Source organism: Monodelphis domestica, chromosome 7, assembly GCF_027887165.1.
Source record: "Monodelphis domestica isolate mMonDom1 chromosome 7, mMonDom1.pri, whole genome shotgun sequence".
Lineage (NCBI taxonomy): Eukaryota > Metazoa > Chordata > Mammalia > Didelphimorphia > Didelphidae > Monodelphis > Monodelphis domestica.
In genome coordinates, this window is record NC_077233.1 from 109,030,784 (window position 1) to 109,053,591 (window position 22,808).

At 39.7% G+C, this 22,808-nt stretch overlaps 1 protein-coding gene across 1 annotated transcript in view; it reads right to left on the minus strand.

The window, feature by feature from the left end:
• Positions 1–22,369, minus strand: part of ZNF462 (zinc finger protein 462) — a 161,689-nt gene extending 139,320 nt beyond the window's left edge. Inside the window, exon 1 of the mRNA XM_007499632.3 lies at positions 22,219–22,369. The gene's annotated coding sequence lies outside the window, so the exon portion shown is untranslated. The remainder of the gene's footprint in view (positions 1–22,218) is intronic.
• Between the last annotated feature and the right edge of the window lie 439 nt (positions 22,370–22,808).

The following is a 22,808-nucleotide window of genomic DNA, read 5'->3' on the forward strand; positions in this document are numbered from 1 at the left end:
GACTTTATGTGCAAGATAATTGGGGAAAACGCAACTCTTCAGGATGAGTTTAAATCATATTTAGCAGTCATGATCAACATTCGTAAACAGGTCCAGGAAAAGAGGTCTTTTCCATTTTAGTCCATGCCATATCATCCCTCCCCACCTCATCCTTCACCATTTACCTATATTAAGATGATTTCAGTTTCAGAGAGGCTTTGACTTTCCTGCTATTATCCTGGTCTTGCTTTAGCACATACTTTATATTAGAATGCGTTCCAGGAAGCATATGGCAATAGAACTAGGTCAACCATTAACCAAATAACAGGAAGCTGCTCTGCGGAGCACACCCTTCAAAAGCTTGCTTAATGAGCTGGCTCTTCAGAATGTGTCCTTCAGTAAGGTTGAAACTAACAGTGTCCATGGGCTTCTTTAATGTTGCAAGGTCACTCTAGCTTTCCAAGGCTTCAGAAGACATCACACTTTCATTGGTCAGAATCATTCCACGGGGACGCATAAGGATGAAGGTCAAAATATGATGGAACCTTTTGATGGGACAAGTCTAATCAACCCAACAGGGATTGTTTGGTATGATTATTCTGGGAAAAGGTTCAGGGACTTGGGAATTTCGGGATTTCTGTCTCTTCGTTTTGTGGGAGAGAACTTGCATTCACTTTCTTCTCCATGTCAACTTTATACTCTAGTCCCAAGGAAATTCCATACCACCACTTTCCATCATGAAAAATATGAAATAGTTCATCTTCTGTTGGTTCAAAATGTAGTCCTGGAAAATATTCATCTTGCTCTGTTATCCTATTAAGATGTAGTTTCATTCCAAACTAACAGCCATGGATTCTCTGATTATAGATTTGTTATATAGCCTCTATTTGAATTTTCTTCCTCAAGGTTTCAAACTCAACTCTACATAATCTGACTTTTCATCCAGTAAGTGAACCACCATCCTAAAATAACTCTCATTCAAGGACAAAGAAATACAGGAGGCAGAGGGAGAAATTATGGAGCCACCAATACTGTCCTGAGCATCTTTGGCCTTAGATGTAATCTTAACAACCTTACTTGGAGAAAAAAATATTTATTAAGGGGAGGAGGACAGGTAATGTTGGGCAGGCTTCCATTATTATGAGCTGCTATTTCACCTTTCAACTGCACTTCTAATACCTTTTGAATTCAACTATAGCATTTAGAATAGCAATCATTACCTAGACGTAATAAAGAGATACTGTTTTATCAGACAATTACTGATATGATTGCAAGACTTAAGGAATAAACATTCAGGAGTAATGTGATACCTGGTTAGCTTAGTTCTGATTAATACCACCTGTTACCATAATTGCATTCAGCTTGAGAGTAGCCTGGGATCAATCTCATGGTCCAGTTTTAAGAATTAAAGCTATCTGCCTATCTGCCTAAAGTTTTAACTTGCCAAGATCTTATTCCCCTCAATCAATTGATGCTCAATAAGTATTTACTGATTATCAACACAATGCGGGTGCAGAGCTAGAGAAGTTTAGGATTATTTATGACATTTTAATTGTAGCCTTTACAGTTTGCCATCACCAAAAAAAAAGAAGAAAGAAAAAGAAAGGAAAAGTAAAAGAAAAGACAATCATTGCCAGTAACCAACCCTCGGGAAATGAGGGAAACTGCTTCATATGTTGTCAGCCACACAAGCATCAGAACAGGATGTTAGTTAGAGGCTGTGATTTGCAATTGGTGGAAAGCAAGGAACACTCAACATGGATGAACTCATGGACCCATCAAAGCTTAATTAAAAGTTATTTTGCTGCTAAATTGCCAAACATCACAAAAAGGGAATTTTTTGACACATTCAGATGATTTTACAAGCAATACATGAAAATGAGGCCAAAGCAAAAAGATGGGAACAGATGAGGGCCTTTCATGAGCAATCCAAACTGATATGGAGGATGTGGAATTGGTGATGCTGGGATCTAGGTACTTCTGCCTCAATAGAGTTTGGGGAAGGGCTTCAAGTAATAGGTAGCATTCTAATAAAAGCCACATTTTCACCTGTGAAAATCACATGGCTGGGTTTATCAACTCCATCAGCACAGACATAAAATTGAAAAGCGAAGTCTGTCTACCTTCCAGGAGTCCACAGGAAAGAGGTCACAAACTGAGGCTGACCACAGTATTTTTTAAAGCACTTTGCACACAGCTGGCAATTAATGAATGAGCAAGAAAATAATCTAAGAGCTCACCATCAAGGTCTTCACCCACTAGTTGTTGCTGCTGGCCAGAGAAGAAGGAGATCTTTTAGGTGGCCTTCACCTCAGACTCAAGGGCTCCTCTCAGGATTAGTTCATGCTGCACCCACCATAATCTCCAGGACCTTTGAAAGCCTGACTGGAATGTGACTCACAGTACCCGCAAGCTGCAGACTGAGCAAGGTCAGTCCAGTTCCTAAGATATGAAGAGCTATGAATTCAACTACTCTTTCTGCCAACCTTCCTCATCCTTAGTCATCTGCAAAAGCATGCCAAAGCCTGTCTATAATGATGCAGGAGACAGTCACCATGGGTGATATATCCCTCCAGATTGCTTCAAAATGAAAGTTTATAGCTGAGACAGTCTGGCTTGGTGAAAACCTGCCAACATTTGCTAAGAATCAAAATTTCTTAAAGGAATTATTTGGGCCAACTAAATTCAGAGTCAAGCATAGAGGTGTTTGTTAAAAAAAAAGACAAAGAAAGAAAAGAAAAGAAAGCAATTCAAAAATGGATTCCTCTTTCTCCATAAAGAAATATGGTACTGTGGAAAGAATCCTGACTCTGGAATTGGAAGATCTGACTTCAAATCTCTCTTCTAGAAGTACCTGAATGAGCTTGGGCAAGTCACTTAAAACTCCCAGGGCTTCAGTTTCATCATCTATAAAATACTCTAGATCAATGAAACCCTGAAGACAAACAGTAGTTTCCACATCTGTAAAAGGAAAGAGACTAGTTGGCTTGATGTCCCATCTAGCTCTATATTGATGATCTTATTACTAGAAATCCAAGTCCCAAAACCTACACCATAATCCAATAATAGCACCTACTGAGGAGTTCTTTTGAATTCTAAAAGATTCCAACTGGTATTTTTTTTCTTTATTATAAATGTTGAATAAAAAGAAACCAAACCACCCTTTGAATTGAGAATGATTCGAGCATAAATTATGAACAGATCATCTTTGGTCTTTAAGAAGAACTTACATTTGCAACTACTCTCTCCATGCTGACAGCTCCATAAAGTCTCTAGCAGAAGAGCAAGACTGTTGAAGGATGGAATTATTTAGCATAAACAAAAGACAAAGTCCACAGTGAGATTAGATGAGGTGATTAATGTTCCATGATTGTCCCATGCTTGATGGAGTCAAACCAGAATTTCATTCAACCTTGTTCAGAAACCTGAGTCCTAGGCTTGGGAGGACTTCACTTGGAAATCTCCTAAAAGCAAGAGTGTAAGAGGAGAGCTGGATAGACTGATAGAACAATAATAAATAATTAATAGAGCCTTCTTAGTCCTAAAGTTCACTTTGTTTATCCTCTTCCCCTGTTCCTAATGATCCAGAGAAAACCTACTTTCCAACATCCTGGGTTTGGTGAGCCCTGGAAGCCAGTCTTCTATCTGGCAAAGTCACTCCCCAACACCATCCAAGGCAAAACATCATGCAAGGAAAATCCTCCAGTGGCAGTTTTACTGACCGAAGAGCAGAAGTGCATCAGGTCTTCATGGTCAAGAAGAACTCCGCCAGACCTGTCACTCTCTAAGTTCTGGAATCCTCCATGCTGTGATCTGGTCTCAGGCTTTGAGAAACAAGCCAGAAATTCCTATTCATCAGACGCTACACACTGGATTGAAACTGAGATTGTTTAAACAACTATATTTTCTAAAGTCCACTGAGTGGTGGGTCTTTGTGAAGAAGCAGAAAGGCTCACTGCAGTGGTAGGATTTGAGTGCAGACTGGTAGAAGCCTGGAGGCTAATCCAGGTTTAAAAAAGGAAAATAACCTCCCTTCTCCCACACCCCCAAATTTTTCAGCTTTTTTTCTTTTCCCTCTTCTTTCCAGGAGAACTAGACAATCATGATAGCTCTCTCTAGTTACATAGCAATTACATAATTACTAAGTCTATGCAGTATCGCTCCAACTCTTCTGAAGCCCTCTCCACACTCCAGCTGCGGCACAACGCGCTCCAATGATTGCAGCCTTCGCGTGCACGGTCCCGGCCCTGAGCACAAAGGAGAGCACAATGGAGCTCCATCTGAAGTCAGGGAGATGCTCTTGGCTGCAAGCTCTCTCTTCTCCCAGTTTCTGGAGCACACTTCCCACCCATTGTAGACATGGGCAAAACCCAGCTCTGTTGTTGGTGCAGACAGGTTGCAAAAGGGAGAAAGAAAGTCAGCTCCCGCTGAATTCCAGTCCTGTTGTTGACAATTCACCAGGCAATCATTTAGCACATAATATGAAAACTACATCAAAGGACAAGATGCAAAGGGGGGTGGGGGGTGTGGAGAAATCTATCTGGGCTTCCTTGCACTGGCATGAAATGGCTGCTTTCCTTCTGGCTGCCAGCTCCAATGCTTCATGTTGACATTACACATCCTGTACTGTGGATCCACCCCCATGCTGCTGCTTGCCCAACTGAATTATCTCCTGCGTCACAGCAGTGGTAACAGAATTGCTGGCTTTGCAAATCTGAGAGCACCATTTCAATGCTTAATACATTCAGCAACTGGACACATTACCAGATAGTCTGGGTTGGTTTGGGGCACTCTCAGCAGCGATACATTATTCGGTCTAACCTTCTGTTAACCAGATGGTCTGTTTTCCTCTTGGGACGAAACCATTAAACTTTACTTTATTAAATTCTATCAAAACGTGGGGACAGTTTACAGCAGAATGTTTGGTTCATCTCCAATAGGGTTGCTAAGATGAAAATGACCTAAAAATAACTGGAATCTCTGCTTCACACCAACAGAGAACAAGATCTTTTGGAGTAAATATTTAAATGGTCTGCCAGATTCCGTACCGTACCATAGCAGTATCAGCCACATGGATAGAAACTTATATTGCAAAGCTCTGTACGTGCACGGCGTCTCCTCTCTCATCCTCCAACTGCCCTTAGCTTTGGGGGCCACCAACCTCATTCATCTCCAGCGTTCCCAGATTCGGAGCAGCTCACTTCCTGGGAAATGCTAGACCCTGGAGGGCAGCAAAATGATGGTGGCAGCTCCAGGCTTCCAGGGAAGGTGTCACCCACAGGAGCATCAGCCTTGCATTCTGAATCTCTCTATAAAAACATGCCTGGGGGTTACGAAGGTCCAAAATACTTTCCAACTTGATCATCCTTCCATCAACAGCCACACACAGGCATGCAAAAACAGGCCATAGAGAAATGAACACTTCCTGGAGTTCACTGGCTGTGCTCGTGTCCTTTTTGAGGAGCTACAGATGACTAAGTGTCCTGGAAGCTACTGAGAGTTAAGTGAACTTTTCATTTGGAGATAATATTACCAAAAGCAAACTCTGAGCAACACCTAACACAACCCATCTTCAATCTCTTTAATTCTACGAGAAGAGAGAGAGAGAGAGAGAGAGAGAGAGAGAGAGAGAGAGAGAGAGAGAGAGAGAGAGAGAGAGAGAGAGAGAGAGAGAGAGAGAGAGAGAGAGAGAGAGAGAATTCAAATTCCTGGCTTTTCTTTTGGTTGGGATCTGAAGCTAATTTTCATCTAATATCAATTTAAAAAGCATCTTTCTCCTAACAACTTTTAGACCTTCAGAGCTTCCTCCTCGAATGTCTTCGATTCAGCCTATCAACATTTTATTAACAAGGTTATTCCAGGTTATTTCATCTCTGATCACTGATCAGTCCACACTTGGTCTCCCATTCCCTCTGGTTTTAGAGGGACCTTTTGAGCAAGAAAAATTTCTTATCTGAAACCAGTCTGATCATATGAATATCAACCAACAAAAAGATATCTTCTCTTTCTCCATCCTCTAATGTTAGGAAGGGTGTAGATTAAGAAGGACATTGACTTTCAACTGCCATCATTTTAAATGTCAAAGTTTCTGTGAGGTCATTTAACTCAGTCCCTCTAGGAAAGTCCAGACTGTAAGAAGAAAAAACAGCTCATGTCTTTTTCTTTTTTTAAACCATCCTATTTACAGAGCCACCACTTCCTTTCCTACTTGTAACACCACTTCTGTAGCCACTGCCACCACTGCCACCATCAATGTGTCTTTCTGCCAGAGCACACAGGACTCAGCACTGACTAGGAGGACCTACAAGAAAGTCACTCCACAATCTGAAACATCATCCACCATTCAAGCACACTAAAATTAGCTTTACCCACCCCTCAAGATCTCAACAGACCATCTGATGTTACAGGGCAGTATTAGTAAGACTAAGGAGACAGTGACTATTAAGATAAACATATGCTCAAAGTAGAACAAAACATTTCCAAGCAAGACTGTGTCACAGTAAGGCTGAAACCAGCATAGCTATCTAAGGGAATCCAACAAAGGAGGCAATCAACCCCCTATATTAAGAAGGGGGGGGGGAATGCTTAGATGTATCAAGGAAAAGCTAAAATCTACCTACTCATTTCTGACCAGAACAATACTTTTAAAAAAGGTACAACAATATCCTTTCCCCTCAAAGAATTTAATGCATGTTATAACTTCTCCCCACAATATTCCACAGATATATTTTGCAAGGTGAACATAGACTAGATCTGTTCATAAGTAAGAAAGCCGAATACATGGAGTATATTTTACAAAAGTTTCAGCAGTAACATCACAATTACCCTGAAGTATTTATTAAGCAGACATAGATGTTGACTTTCTATTGGGTAGAGAATCAGAGAACGTCTAAAGAGTCTAATTTTAAGTAGCCAATAAATATGTGAGATATACATAGGAAAAGGCACAAAATTACAATGAAGAGGATAACAGGAGCATTTATATAGTGCCTACTTCTTGACAGACGCTTTGCTAAGAACTTTAAAATTAATTATTTTATTTGATCCCCACAACCCAAATGTGGGCTCTAAGACCAAGGACAAAAGAAGTAAATGACAAATTAGATTTATAATTATTTGAAGAAAAATTTGAAGAAAAATATTGTGGAAAGATCACTGGAGGAAAGAAAGTATTGCTTGAAGTTAAGGAGATGAGATTTTAGGAGATCTTCAAAAGACTTTTAACCCAATTCTACATTACCACTCGTCTAATAGCATTCAGAAATGTTAAGTACCACCGAGAAAGTATTTTGCACTTATGGCTGTAAATTAATTATGTCACGGCGCCCCGCCCCTCCAAGAAGCGCCTCTAGTGTAGTGAAATTGTATCTAATTGTTGCTTGTTAATTACTCAGCACGAGCAACACACGTGCAAAGGGAAGCTGCCTTCTTCCACTGACCCTAGTGCATGAATGCTTCCCACCCAATTCCCTTTAGATGTTCTCAACTCTGCTGTCCACGACCGGAGTTAGGGACACACGGGAGGATCTACGTTCCCCAGACGCTTTCCCACGAGGGGAGACCCCGTGACAGGACACAACAGATATACCAATGAAAAGGCACCTTAGGAATCGCCACCAACTCCCTTGCTTACCACTCTGCTCAGATCCTTAGGTCATTCATTCCCAGTCCCTCACCCGGACTGCTGCCGCCCCCCCCCCCCCTTCTGTCAATCTCCCCAACCCTGGCAATGGACTAAGCAGGGAAGGACCGTCACAAAAATCAAAGTGTCAAAGACCTTGCAGATGCCTCCTCAACCGAATTAATACGCTGCGGGTGACAAGGCTGCTGCTTGCGGAAGCGTCAATCACTGACCTCGCACTTGCTCATTCCTGCGCCGCGACGTCACTGCGCAGTTTAACCCCCAGGCGCTAGGACCCATTTTCTCTAGGCAGCTCAGTTGCATGAAGACCCAGCCAGTGTACAAATGTTTAAGTGCATAATTTTCCACCTATGACTGCATGGAGAAGAGGGAAGACTGCCAAGTAAGAATCTGGCCCGGTGAATCATGGTGTCACCTTAACAGACCCACTTTTAATATAGGTGGCTGTTTGTATTTCCTAGAAATCATTTGCTCCCTTTGGTAGGTAAAAAAGCAAAATTTTATCAGCACAATAGAGTTGTTTTTAGGGAAGAACACACTGGCCACAAAAATTTCCCAGTAAGTTAAATGCTCCCCAAAGTAGTCTAGCCTTGGAAGTCTTTAAATTGTTTATTTAGTCACACACTCGGCAATTAAAAACCTACTGTGTGAAGGATGTGCCAGATCCCGGGGGTGGGGGGAACCAAGTTTGGATGACACTTTGGTTCTTGCCTTACAGAACTTAAGAGTCTAGTAAGGGGATGAGACATAATCACATGTAATTATAATACACAATATTGCATGATAAGTAGATTAGAGACATGCAAAATGCTATGTGAATTCAAATGAGGAAGGTCATTCTCTTTCATTCATTTATTCAACAGGCATTTATGAAGCGTCTCTGCAAGGCACCAGTGGAGAAACAAAGATGAATCAGACCTAGTCACTGCCCTTGTGGACCTTAGTGTGTAGGAATATTGGCAGAGAGGGAAAATAAGAGCCATGAAAGTATAGTGTGTCTCAAGTCCTAATTCTTAGATGTGACCCTGGGCAATTCTCTCAGCCCCACTTTCCTCATCTCTAAAATGGGGATATTAATAGCATCTTTCCTTTCAGGGTTGTTTTGAGGATTAAATGAAACAGCCCACACAAAGTGCTTTGCAAGCTTTAACATTCTATGTAAATTACTACAATACGCAGGAAATATATATATATATATATATAATGGTGTATAATAATTAGAGTGAAGAATAGAATATGAGAGAAACATGGAATGGACAGTCTCTCTGCAAAAAAAAAACAGACTAATGAGTCAATTATAGATTTTCTCTTTTACTTATATTGTTACTATAGGTGGAGGTCAAAGAAGAAACCTATTTATTGGTTCATTAATAACTTTATTTGCTTTCTAAAGACTTTCTAAAGATATTTTCTTATTCTCTAAGTTTTCTAACTTGTGCAATGCTGATTTTTTTTTTTTTGGTAACACATACTATCCTGGATCAAAGCCAAAATATATTCACCTCTCACCTACTGAGGAAGAAGGTGAAAAATTAGGAAGAATAATGAGAAAGGGGGAAAAAGGGTACAAACATTTTAGAAAGCAAAGAATTCGGATACTTGTCTAAACAAAATTGCATTTACTTACCTGTTCTAGCATCATTTTTGATCCTTGGAGTTGATGTCTGGAAACAAGGTTATGAAAATGATCATGTAGCAGCCACTGAACAATCACAAGCTAATTAAACGGGTGGCCTAGATTATCTTATTTTTCCACTAATAAATTGTATAACATGTAACACTTGCTAATTTCAGGACCTGTAGGTGAAACTGATTACTAACAAGCTAATGACACCTGTCAGAGAAAGGAATGGGTGAATTGTCCTGAAACACTTGAACTGGCCAAAGGGCAAGTATGGATTTCAGTTACAGCTGACATCTGTTCCCACACACCTCTTCATCTCTTAAGCCAAATAAAATTACTTCATTGAAGGCCAGAAATGAAAGAGAGACTGGGATTCAAGGTGAGAACTTTCATTCAAATAGAAAGGAAGATGTCTGCTTTCTTAAGCTGTGATATTTTTATGTGATCCATAACATGCCACTTTTTCTGCAAAACAATGGAATGTACCTTTTGAGGGATGCAGGAAGCTTAAATTTCCACAGGAAAATTGAAAGGAAGAGTTCAATTTTTCTATAAGTCCCTTGCCGTGCCAGTTCCCTTTCTGAGTCAAAGTTGGATACTTTTAATAGCACAAAATGAAAATCCACACATCTTAACTTTTGTGGATAACCTCGAGGGACTACTATGTGCTAATTATGATGGCTTGAGTCTCCAGTCAAAGATTCCATTTCCAATTGGAATTCTCCTAATCGGCCAGAAATATTGGGATGCGGGTCTTCTTCCTGATGGGGGTCTGGATTAAGTGATATCAGAGAGTGGCTCCTGTGGGTTTCACTTCTTGTATAACTTGAGGAACAGAGATCATTACTTTCCTCTCCACCCCTTCACTATTATCTAGGGCACGTACCAACCTCCCTGCCATCCAGGTGTGGGACCTCAGTATCATCCTCACCATCCGTCACTTTCACTCATCCCATTTATATATTAGTTGCCAAATCTTGTCCTTTCAATCTCCACAACATCTTTCCTAGATGACACCTCCCCATCTGATTTTCTTAAAGCTCAGACCTGACTCCTATCATCTCTCCTACTTAATTAACTTCAGTCTTTGTTTGGAATTGGAATTGGAACTCTAACCCTTGTTTTGGAATTTAAAAGGTCTACCTTTTCAGTTCTTCTGACACATTGCTCTTCTCCATATGCCCTGCCTTTATCCATACTGGCCTATTTGCGGTTTCTTACACAATGATACTCCATCTCCTATTCCAGCTTTAGGACTAAGTTTTCCATGGCTGAGAATTCTCCCCATCCCAGCACCCATGGAATCCTTAAAGAAACAGTTCATGGCAGCTGCAGGAGCCCTTTCTTGGTCTCTGTCCCCACTGTGAGTGCCTTCTTCTCTAAGTTACTTTCCATTTTTTCTATGCAATTATTTATAGACATGTTGCCTCCCCCCCCCCTTAGAATGAAAGCTTTGTGAAGGCAGGGGGTTGTTTTTGTGTGTTTTTTTCTATCTTCAGCACTTGTACATAGTAGAAACTTAGTACATGCTTGGTAAGTGAATTCAGGAGTAAATGGACAAATCTCTTATTCCTCTCAGTTGGTGCCAATAGTCTCCAAATCGGATTGATGCAGAATTAGGATGTATAGATCAAGTCCAATGATATGAGGGTAGCCCCCACCACCACCACCACCACCAGGAGAGGGTAGGTACTACTGATTAAAGTAATATCAATAAACAGTTTTTCCAGCTCTGCTACAGATCCTAGTTCTGACAAGCTTCAGCAAAGCTTTGCTTCACTCTCTTCTACCTATAAACAGTTGTTCTTTTTGAGCTTTTTTTCTGACAACAGCCATTGTCTAAGGCAAACCTTTTTAATGTGAGAATTGGACACTAAGGGGAAGACAGGAAGAGAAGGGAAGGGAAGGGAAGGAAGGAAGGGGAAAAATACTTTTATAGTACCTACCATGTGCCAGGCACTTTGCAGATATCTTATGTGAACCTGACAATAACCCTGAGAGGTAGGTACTGTTATTATCCACATTTTACAGTTGGGGAAACTGAGGCAGACAACAATTAAGTGAATTGCCCAGGGTCACACAGCTAAGAAGTATATGAGACTGTATTTAAACTCAGGTCTTTCTCCCTTCTGACCCATCACTCCAAAAACTGTATCACCCAGCTGCTTCAAAGTTAAAGAGTATAATCAAAGAACTAGATTACTAAGACACTATCTTTGAAAGTCTTGGGGGTGGGGGAGTGGAGATCAGATACACTTTAATTTATCTAGACTCATTCTAGGTTTGAGGCTTCAAGTGATCAACTGAATAACCACTCAATGTTTTTCCCAAACAGAAACTCTCAGCAAGTCCTAGGTTCCGGTAGCATTTTTACCCATCAGTGCCTCACTAGAATGTCATTTCCTTAAGGCTTTATCGCTTCCAAGTCATCTGTTGTCCTACCTACCAAACTGGTGACTCTCTAAGAGTAACGGCTCCTCTACTCTGTGAAAAGGACTGTGAAGTTTCCCAAAGAGATAAATAAAACCAAGATGCTCAACTTGCCAAAGTTGATCACAGTCTTCTTCATGCTTTATTTATATATTTATATGCTTTTTTAACTTTATTCTAGAAGCTCACAGCATCAGAAATCTTGAACCACTTCTTTAAACGTGGCCTTTAGTTGCTAGAACTATCTTAAGTCACTGAATTTCACTTTAAAATAGAAATATTTGAAACTATTTCTATTGTTGACACCAGTCAGTCCCAATCTAGATCACCAAGAACTAGAAGAGTGATAGAAGTCACAAGTGTTAATATACTTTTTTTTGCCAGTACTTGCAAAATTAGGAACTGAAAAGTTATATTTATTATGCACAGCATGATTCAGAGTATATTTCTATACTATAAGAAGCAGCTTTATGGAGACACCATAGATAGGCTTATTCTCTAACCCAATTCTAGTATGGTATCATCTTACTGTGTACATCACCTCCATAGCACAGAATGCTAAAATGAACCACTTCCAGTGTGCTAAAATTATAGTCTCCCTCTTATATTAATCTACCTACCTGTAACCATCTTGTATAATCCATCTACCAATAACTATACAGGTTTAGATCTAAAAGGGACTGGAGACATCGTCCAGACCTAATAAGTTATAACTAATTTGTCAGCATGTTGCACTTTCCTTCAGAAACACTGGAACTCGTTTGAACACTTTGGATCTCACTTTCAGAAATCACTGGAAAAACTCAGGTTCAAGTATACCCTAAATACACTGTTTAGGTATATCCACCATAATGCAACTAAGAGAAGATTATTACAAACCCTGAATAGCTAAATCTAACTCAAATCCCTCCTTCATCAAAAGGGTCCAGTGGGATTTGGGAGAGTTCAGTTCAGTAGGTTAAATTCAAGACTTCCTGAAGGTCTAGATGGTTGGCAGAACTTTTCAGTTATGCAATCAAATTTACTCTCCTTCTAGACAGTGTTCTTATCCACTGTTAGGAAACAGGAGATTCCTGGAACTGACAATGGTCAATTGATAGCAGAAGAACGAGGAAAAAAAATCCCATAGCTGAACTTTGACATTCAAATTATAATGAGCCCTTCCATAAGTATTCCTTTCCTTGTTGTAGTTATTAAATACTAAATTAAGGTCTTTTGGCGACTAACTTTGTATCCATTCAAAAGCTCGAATGGCCCACTCTATGGGCATACTTAAGATATTCTTTATCTGGTTTTTAAGCTTTTATTATCTTAAGGCTATGACCTGATTTAAGAAACCTTAGGATAGGTTTATAATTGCCTAGATCTAATGTTGGCAGATAAGTCACTGAACAATCAATCACATCATGGATATTTGATCCCTCTGCTCATCATAGTAACTGAAAGTCTTGAATGCAGCAAATTCATGGGCCAGAATTGGATTGACCAACCAATTAGTGATCAACAAATTGCTTAACATGAAGCCAGAGCAAGTCATCTGACCCTAAACTAGGTAAACCAGTGGCAGCAAGTAGATTCTGTCTCCTCCTCTCCTTTTTGTTATAATAATGTAGCTTCCTTTATCCTTCTCTGTCTCTGACTCGGTGTCTCTCTTTCTCTGTGTGTGTGTCTCTGTCTAACTGTCTCTCTCTCTCTGTCTTTTTTTCCTATTTCTCCTCAGGGTAGGTAAAGAAAGCCCCATGGATAGCTTCAAAGACAGAACTATCACATTTTCAGTTCATTAATAATGCAGCTATTTTCTACTGTGCTCCATTCTCTACTTCATCTATTTCCAAGGAGCTGTCACCTTTGTAATTTCCACTCAGACCCATTTAACCAGTTGATGCTGTCTATTCCTTTTCCTGATCACAGATCCTATTTGTAACCTGCTCCTCACTCCTAATGTGGCCTCCAAATTCAACATTCTTCTTCTTTTTGCAATAGAAGATGAGATATAAAGAATGTGGGCACAGCCATCAGTCTTGCCATTTCATTTTTATTTGCCTTTGCTAATTCTGTTGTCCCTTGCCTGGACAATGCTTTTCTGAAGGTTGAAATCCATTCCTGAGTCTCTTCCTTCAAGGTGTGACACCAAGAAGCTTTTCCCTTATATGTCTATGTCCTACCCAGCCCATCCCACACTCCCAGGTAAAAGTGATCTATGTGTCCTCTATTCATCAAAACATTTTCTCTGGTCCAGTTTTCTCCTCTTTTGAGCATTTCACTCTCCCCTGTACAGCAGTTATCTGTATACTGATATTCCCAATCTGTGTACTAATATCACCAATAATTCACCAATCTCCCCCTTAGGATAAATGCTCTTTGAGTGAAAAGCCTGTGAAGTCATTTTGTTTTTTGTTTGTTTTTGTATCTCCTTCATTGGCTGTCCTGTGCTGGGCACATAGTAGGTGCCTAACAGAATTTCACACAGTCAGGTTAAAAGAACCCTCTTCCACCGCCCCATCTGCATCTTTAGAGGAAGGATCACCTTCTCTTTTTCTGTAGGCTCTTTCCAATACACAGATCTCTTTAGCATTGTCTTGAGAATCATTCCACTGCCTCTCTTCTCCTTCTTTCCTTCCCATCTTGCCAGGCAATCTCTTATTACCAGCAAATTTCCACTACATAATTATGGCATGCTTTAGCCTACTTTTCTGTTTGCTTAACAGCCCTGCCTATTTTCTACTTGCTCGGATGCTACTGTTTGCATTTCTGACCGCCTAATCCAAGTATCCTTTCAAGGCCTAACTTCCCCTACCATGATAGCAGCTGGAGCCCTCATTCACAGGTCCCTTCCAAAGCTTTTCATTAGCAACAGAAATGAGATGGTTTAGAAACCCATTTCTTAATCTGCAGGTGAGTACTAGAACCTTTGTGTAGCAAACATCTTTCAAGGATCCCATATTGTGCTCCTGATCAATTATTTTCTTAGTAATAAGCACAATGTTATGGGTACATTTGCAGTGCTAACAGGGAGAACCCTCACTTGTGAGAAATCACTCACAAGCCAGCTGAAGGTAAGAGGCACTCCACGGACATTTGGGAAATCAAACAATCATAGTTTTACCTTCTTTATCTCTAATTGTGAGGGAAGAAAAAAAGTTCCAAAATTGGAAGGCTTCAACAGTGTTCTGGTTAAACTGGCCAGACAAGGGCTTATAGGGCTTTGGGGGCCCTCACCAGCTGTACCCCCCCTCCTCAGTGGATAAGCCTCTCCACAAATCCTTGGCTTAATTACTTTTGACACAGTTGTCTAGCTTGAGCTTCCAATTCCCTTTGTCCTCCAACCCTTCAGAATCCACAGAAGTCTTTGCCTCCTCACCTGGAGCAAATGTTTCCTACTTGGTCCCCGAGCTCATATTTTTATCAAGATACAAAGTGATCCTGATATGTTTTGGAAAATCTAGTTTCTAACAGTGTTCTCTCTATTACAGAATGCAGCTCAGTCTTTGCCCTCTTTGGAAAAGGAAAAGAAAAGAGTGAAATGTGTATCTCTAACCAGATTTCTTTGTAAATTCCCTCTTGGGAATAACAGTCTTCATCTTTGGAGGTTCCAGAAATTTCACCAAGCCAATTCTTTTTTAATCACTCCCTACCCCTCACCCCTAGTAAGCTCTGCTTTGAGGGACAAGGCTGGGGGAAGGAGTAAGCAGGCATCACACATGTATTTTATTAATATCCAGGAGCAACATGAAGTGAACTGAACAAGCAAACAGATGAAAGCTAAGAAATCAATACCAAATGCCCATGACCTTGAAATAGAAAGAAACCTTTACTCCAGGAATAACTTAAAAATTTCTCCATCTAGCAATTAGACAAGAACATTTTAATGACATCAATTACTTGTTCACCTCAAGTGGCAGACAACAGTTTCATTGGTGATAATCTTTGTGGCTTTTGCTAGAAATGATAGAAAGTGAGAACAACCACTTCTCTACTTCATCCAGTATCACTAGAAAATACAGCCTTCCTCCATCCCTCCTCCCACACAAAGGTAAGCTCCTTAAGGGCAGGAACTGTTTTCATTTTTTGTCTTTGTATGACTGGTGTGTAGCCCAGTATCTGACACACAGTAGTGCCTTGATTGATACTTATTGAATTGAAAATGAAGTGGCCAACCGAAGAATACAGACCCCAAAACGCATCATTATGTTGGTGCTATTAGCCAAGATCATTTACAATTTCATCCACATTTCCATTGATGGAGACAAAATATATTAGAAAGAAAAAAGATGGCCAAGCTTCAAATTTTATGATAGTTCCAGAACTGAAAATGTGAACTCAAAACTTCTCCATTTGATTTGTGTGTGTGCTGTCTTCCAGAAACAAAGTCAGGGGAACAAAAGAATTTTAAAAGGTTTCAAAGAAGCTGCAAGGATCATCTGAATTCCTATAAATCAAAGTTCCCTCACTTGGAGAAAACTTCTCCCATGAAGTGTTATCCCTCAGACAATCCAACTTGTGATCATTATCTCTTCTTGCCCTCCCACCACCCCATCCCTTTTTATTATTATTTTTTTCTTCCTCCAGCACTGGCATACAAACTATGCTGCTTTAATTTCTTTCCTGTTCTCCCAGTTCTTCTGGAACATTTTATTTTCAACAGTCAACTCATTTGGAGAAGTGCCACAGTGAGGTTCAACTGTTTACACTGTTAACTGTATCTCTGCCAGAAGCTCAGGGGTCCTGTGCTACCTTCTTCGGATTCCCTCATGGATTAGACATTTTTTTGCTCTCACTCTGAAACACTTTAAAATGTTAAAAAAAATTCTCAACACTTCATTCCCTGTTGCTTTGAAAATTACTTTCACTTAGTGAAAAGTAAAAACAAATAGAAACCCATTTTGCACTCTCAAGACTCTTGCTTGTGTCCCATGGGCTCCAGTTAAAAACTTTGCTTTATGCTGATGAGTCCTTTTAAGGATAATCTATTGTGTTGCTATACATAGGGAAATGCATGGCTATCCATTAATACACTACAGAGAACTGACCACCTACAAAATGTGTGAAGGATACATTTTTGGATGGGTCTCTAATTTTGGAAAATCACCAACAATTATATTAGACCTCATTAACTCTCTCCACCATTCATCCGTATTACAAAATGGTATCACAGAAAGAAGCCAATTTTAATCTGTGCCATTGGAAAAATAGATCCTCAGCATACAACTGTTGATGTTCATATCTTGTAAAAAGGTATCCTATTTTCAAAAAGCATCACCACACACACCTCATCATTATCACTGATGAAATTTCTCTTACATTTCTATTGATCCTTACAGTTTACAAAGTGCTTTCCGGAGACAATTTTATTTATCTCGAATATCTCGAAGTTTGAAAGGATTCCCTAGCACTAAATAAAAGAAGTGGAAAACGAAGTAGAACACTTAGAAGAAAAAACCTACACAACATAAAGGAACTGAAATGCTATGGAGACGGACCAAACAACTACTCAGAGAAGTTTCTCTTCTATCAGTGGAAGAAGTTTTAGTCAACAAGTTTGCAACACATTAAATTAAACCAACAAGATCAATAGTTGTGCCCTATTAGTGTTGCAGAGTTCCTCACAGAGCTATTGAACTTTTAAGTGGTTAGTTGTTTCTGGGTTTAAAGGACTGATTGATAAATTAGATATGGGATATTCGCCAATCACCCAGTGCACATTTTCTAGTTATTAAAAATCAAACACATTTAGACTTTGTCTCTCTCTAATTCCGGCTAAATTAATTTCAAATTGTTATAACAAAGCTAGATGTGTGTTTTTTTTTTTGTTCATCATCTAAAAACCTCTCTAGTAAGTAACCTAGTCTGCTTTCTAGATTTCAGATTTCTGCAAAGCTTTCCTCTCTCCCTTCTCTTCTCTTTCTCCCTCTCCCCCTTCCTTCCTTTCTTTCTCTTCCTTTCTCTTCCTCTTTCTTTTCTTTCCCAACCTTCCCCCAAACTGGGGCTTGTGCTATTAAAAGAGCTTAGACCTTCCCATTTCCTTGCTAGGGCTAAAATTAAACTGTCCATTCCTTAGGGCCCCAACATAACATCTGCCAGATGTCTTGGCATATCACATGGGGAGGAGAATTTTCTTCCAGCATTATCTGCTCACTTCACTCATTTCCCCATAATCAATTAATAGCTCCCTAACAACAACGGCCTACCTCTCTGTCATCAGTTAGCATAGGAACTTCCTAAAATTATTTTTTATAGCGTACTAAGTTAAATTGTTTCTTAATTTTATTGGGATTCAGTGATAGGCCCCAAACATGTTCCCTTTTATTCCTGTGATTTTTTTCTTAGTTTCCATATCAACCATCCAATTATGTACTCATATCAGATCCTTCACATTCTGAGGCCATTATTTATATACCACTACATTTGTGAGCCCAAGATTGTGAAATAGAAACTCTGCTCTTCAACCATCAACTTAAAATATTCAATACAGCTTCATAAATTCCCTGTCCCATGACCAACGAACCACAAACTTGATAAAGGCGCATACCAAAGAGGAATGAGAGTGCTGATACCTAAACCAAAAAAATGAAGAATCGAGGCCAAGGCCTAACAGAACCTAGACTGACACCTACTAAACACCACAATACAGAAAATATGACCCTCCTCCAAGTGCCCCTTGATTCCTTTCTCTCAGACAAACCAACCACAAGTACAATCAATTGCATTAGTATAACAAGATTTTCAGTGTCTTCCAGAAGACTTTCTAGCAAAAAAGCATTCTTTCCTATAGAACTTGTAGCCCACGTGAAAGGGTAAAAATGAAGAAAACAAAAGTCTTCAAGGAATGTGGCCACTGAATTCGATTGATAACAATCCAAACATAAGAGCTATCATGTAAATAGTTATCCAAGAAGAATTTATCCAGTGGACTTGAATCTCATAGAAGTGCACAGAATCTCCACTATCTCCAGAATCATCTCCACTAGATATAAATGTTCCTTAGGGGGAAAAAAAACAACAAAAAACTTATAGAAAAGATTTCCTCAATCTGGAATCCCCAAACAAAACAGGATCTCTGGCTTATAGATCAAAGAAGACAGGAAGTTGGTCATGTAACTCCTTGGATTTCTCATATTATTGCATATACCAACATACATCTTTTTGGCTTACAACTCAAATATGTGTTTCTAGAAAAACTCTCCAGATAATGAGGTTGGCATATCATGCTGTTCTTTTTGGATCAAGGGAATCAATGGATTTGTCTCTTAGTTATAATATGAAATCCATATAGATACAAAACTATACTACTTTAAAAAGTATATGTATATTATAAACATAAACATTTTATATATAAATGTGTGTATGTATTCATACATACACATATAACCATGTGTATTTAGAACCCCCCACACTCCCCCAAAAAATCTCCTAACCTTTACATAGTGTTTATAGGATAAATCTGTTGAAAAATAAAAAATTCAGCCAGTCACATTTATTTAATCTACCTGACACTAACTGGTTTGATTTTTTTTAAATCGTTTTTTCAATATAAACCTAAAATAAATGCATATTTATATAAATCAGAAATTGATCATATATTAATCTATGTACTGACCCCTGCCATATTATACCCCCAAGTCTCTCTTTTTAATGTATTCCAAATAAAATTATTTTGAACATCAAACCTAGGTGTAAAACTACAGGCCCATTCCACGTTATCACTGGAATTAAAACTGAAAAAGAATAATGTTAAGACTAAGTTATTTTAAGTGCAACTTTTAAAGGGTTTGAATAATTGACTATGCATGTGAATCACAATTGAAAATTGAGAAGTGATCTCTCTAACTCTACCCAAGCCAGGTTTGGATGGACAAATACACTCTACTTAACACTGTTAATCAGTTCCCAAAAAATGTAGTTCAGAGAAATTTTATGAAGAGCTTATTAGTTTAGCAAAAATGTTATAAATGGGCAACCATCCAAACATCCTTAACACTGGGTGGTGCAACTTTATAGTGGAGTTGGTAACTGTATATTAACACTGTTATTATGAAATGGCTTTAGTTGGGACAGTCTTACATGAAGTATGCCTATATTGATTATAAACAATATGAATGGAATAACTTATTTTATAATTCTATTTCTCCCCAGGAGAAAATAATACTCAATTAATAGCCCAACAACTTGGTTTGAAAACTGGGATTTTGTCACAAGTGAAACTTTTTGCATTTACTGGAGTTTTTCTTGCACATGAAACTATTATCATGTAATCAATCAAAAGAACACATTTGCATCTGAGGTCTTAAACACTTCAAAATACACAAAATTGCACAAATCTGTTTTTTATTATTTGTTCTTATTCATAGTGAAGAAAAGCAATTAAAATAAACCTAGTAGAAGTAACTAATAGTGTCTTCTGAATCACCAATAATACTTGAGAGAGCCAACCACCCTGTTTGTACTTTTTTATATTTACTCTACTTGTAAACAAGTTTCCTTCAGTTTCCCTGATCCAACTATTTCCTCTTTTTCTGTTGCATAATTGAAGCTTCCTCAGCTACCTACCTACCTCTCATGCTTCACCTGGAATTCTTTGAAGTTCTCCCCATACTCCAGATGGCTACCCTAATTCTAGTTGAAAATCATCATCCTTGGTTTTCTCTCAATTCCTGCTCATTCATTTCATTTTCTATTTTGGTCAATTACATAAATTCTCTAATTGGCAGTTTGAATATTTGTGGGTGTGGAGTAGGGGAGAGGGAATGTCCCCCTGATAATTACTCATCCCCAGAAATGGCTTCTTAAAAAAAAAGGCTAGGCTAAACTAAATAATTTCAATTTAAAAGATGAAGACATCTCAATATAAGGTTTGCTCAAATGACATAATATTTTAAAACTTGTTTCCATAGTGACATTGTAAAGGAAACATACTGGTATTTCTAAAAAGTTTCAGTATTTGATACTTTCAGATACCCCAAATGGCAGAATTGGGGGGTGGGGGGGGAGTAAAACAAAATGATTTAAAAGAAATGGAACAACTTGAGAAAAGAACTATGGCAGTCAAGAGCCTGGTACTAGTAAGCTCTAGAGTGTCTCTGAGGTCTTGCAGCATTGTTTTGGGGCAGAAATTCGACTGAGAGTTTTTCAATATAATGCATCTCAAGGATAGAACTACTCTCAAATCTTAGAAGTCCAAATGACTGGTACAGGGCCACCACCACCTTCACCTCCCTCACATACTGATGAACAACAACATCAGGATGGCTTGTAACAGAATGTAAGCCACTTAAAAGCTGGAGGAGGACTTCCCAGAAATTGTTAAATTCATGTTTTCACTCTCCTGAAAGAGGTCAAAAGCCCTGCAGGAATAATCAAAAGAAAAAAAAAATCCAAAAGTTGTCTTTACAATGTAAACAAATGGTACAAAAACTTGTGAAATGATTTCCTTGAAGGAGAAAAAAAAATCCTGAGAACTTCCTTAAACCTTCCATTTCTTTGCATAAATGAAATGATCTTGAAGAGCCACCAAAAGGTTTCACATGGAAAAGGAAGAAATAGAAGGGGGGAAAAACGAGCCATCACAAGCAGAGCTTCAAAATGGAGAACATCCATAATTTTATGAACACTTCTCATCTCAGCTTTGTCTCCTGGAAGCCTGCTCTCCTCCATTTTCTGGTGGAGCCACAACATGACATGGCTTACCTGACTCAGTTCACAGCTCTCAGCCAAACTAGTCACTTCCTTTTAAAGCATGCAAGCAGCCTCAAGAAACAAAACCAAACCAAAGAGAACACGCACACACACACATTCATACACACAAACACAAAAAGCCAGTAGTAGGAGAATGCCCCAACTGGAAGGTCTTTCCAATCCCAGACATTCGCTAAAATGAAACTTTTTTTTTTTTTTCTTGAGGGGAGGGATATAAAAGGAGCTCTAGCAGGCTCCCTTTCTATAGGTTAGAAGGTACAATGAGAAGAAAATCAGGGTTACTCTAGGAAACACAAAAGCTTGGAGACTGAATGTGTGGAGAAGCCTGGTGTTTTGGAGTCTGGACTAGAACCAAAGCAGACAGCTTGCAAATGGAGGACAGGGAGATAAAGAGAAAGAGAGAGGGTGATCCGATGGGGGCTGCTGCTTCTCCCTGCGTGGCTGGAAGGAAAGCAGACACTGGGGAACTAAAGCAGAAGTAGTGAGGCTTTCTCTCCCTTCTTTCTTTTCTTCCCCCTCCCTTTCAAGGGAGTGAAAAAAACAAAACAAACAAAAACAAAACAAAACAAAACAAAAAAAACCCAAAACGTGTGTAATGGCTTCTCCTCTCCAGAAACCGCTGTCCTCCAAACAGCCCCTTTAGAAACACCAGTCTGGAGATAGTTCCTCCGCTCCTTTCTCAGCCTTCATCTCCCGGTCCCCTCTTCTCTCTTCTCTCACCACCTCCACCACCACCACCACCACCACCACCACCACCACCACCACCAGAAGCAGCAGTAGCAGCAACCTTCTCATACCCAGCGGACACAGCCCGACCCCCAGATCCCAACTTTGGAGAGGAGCAAAATACCTGAGAAAAAGGGGGGCATATCCACACACAGCTTTGCAAGCAGGGAAGAGGGAGACAGAGTGGGAAAGGAAGGGAGAGACAGAGAAAGAGGTCACCCGATTGCTTAGGTCGTGCCAACACAGAGCGCTCTCTCTCCTCTCTCTCTCTCTCTCTCTCTCTCTCTCTCTCTCTCTCTCTCTCTCTCTCTCTCTCTCTCTGCTCTCCTCTCCTCTCCTGTTTCTGATCCCACTTCCCAATCCCGTAGCATCAATCCTGATCCCCCTGCTCTTCCCTCACTTCTCCTTCATGCCTCTTCTCTTCTCTTAATAGAACTACACAAAATTAATTAACCACCTTCCTTCCTTTCCTCCTACCAGAAGCAGCAGCAAAAGCAAAAGCAGAACCACCACTACTACCACCTTCTCCTACTCCTCCTCTTCCTCCTCCTCCTTTACTCCCTCCTCCTCTTCCTCCTCCCCCTCCTCCTCTTCCTCTTCTTCCTTCTCCTCTTCTTCCTCCTCCTCTTCCTCCTCCCCCTCCTCTTCTCCCTCCTCCTTCTCCTCCTCCTCTTCTCTCCTGCTTCTTCTCTTCTTCCTCCTCCAGTCCATGCA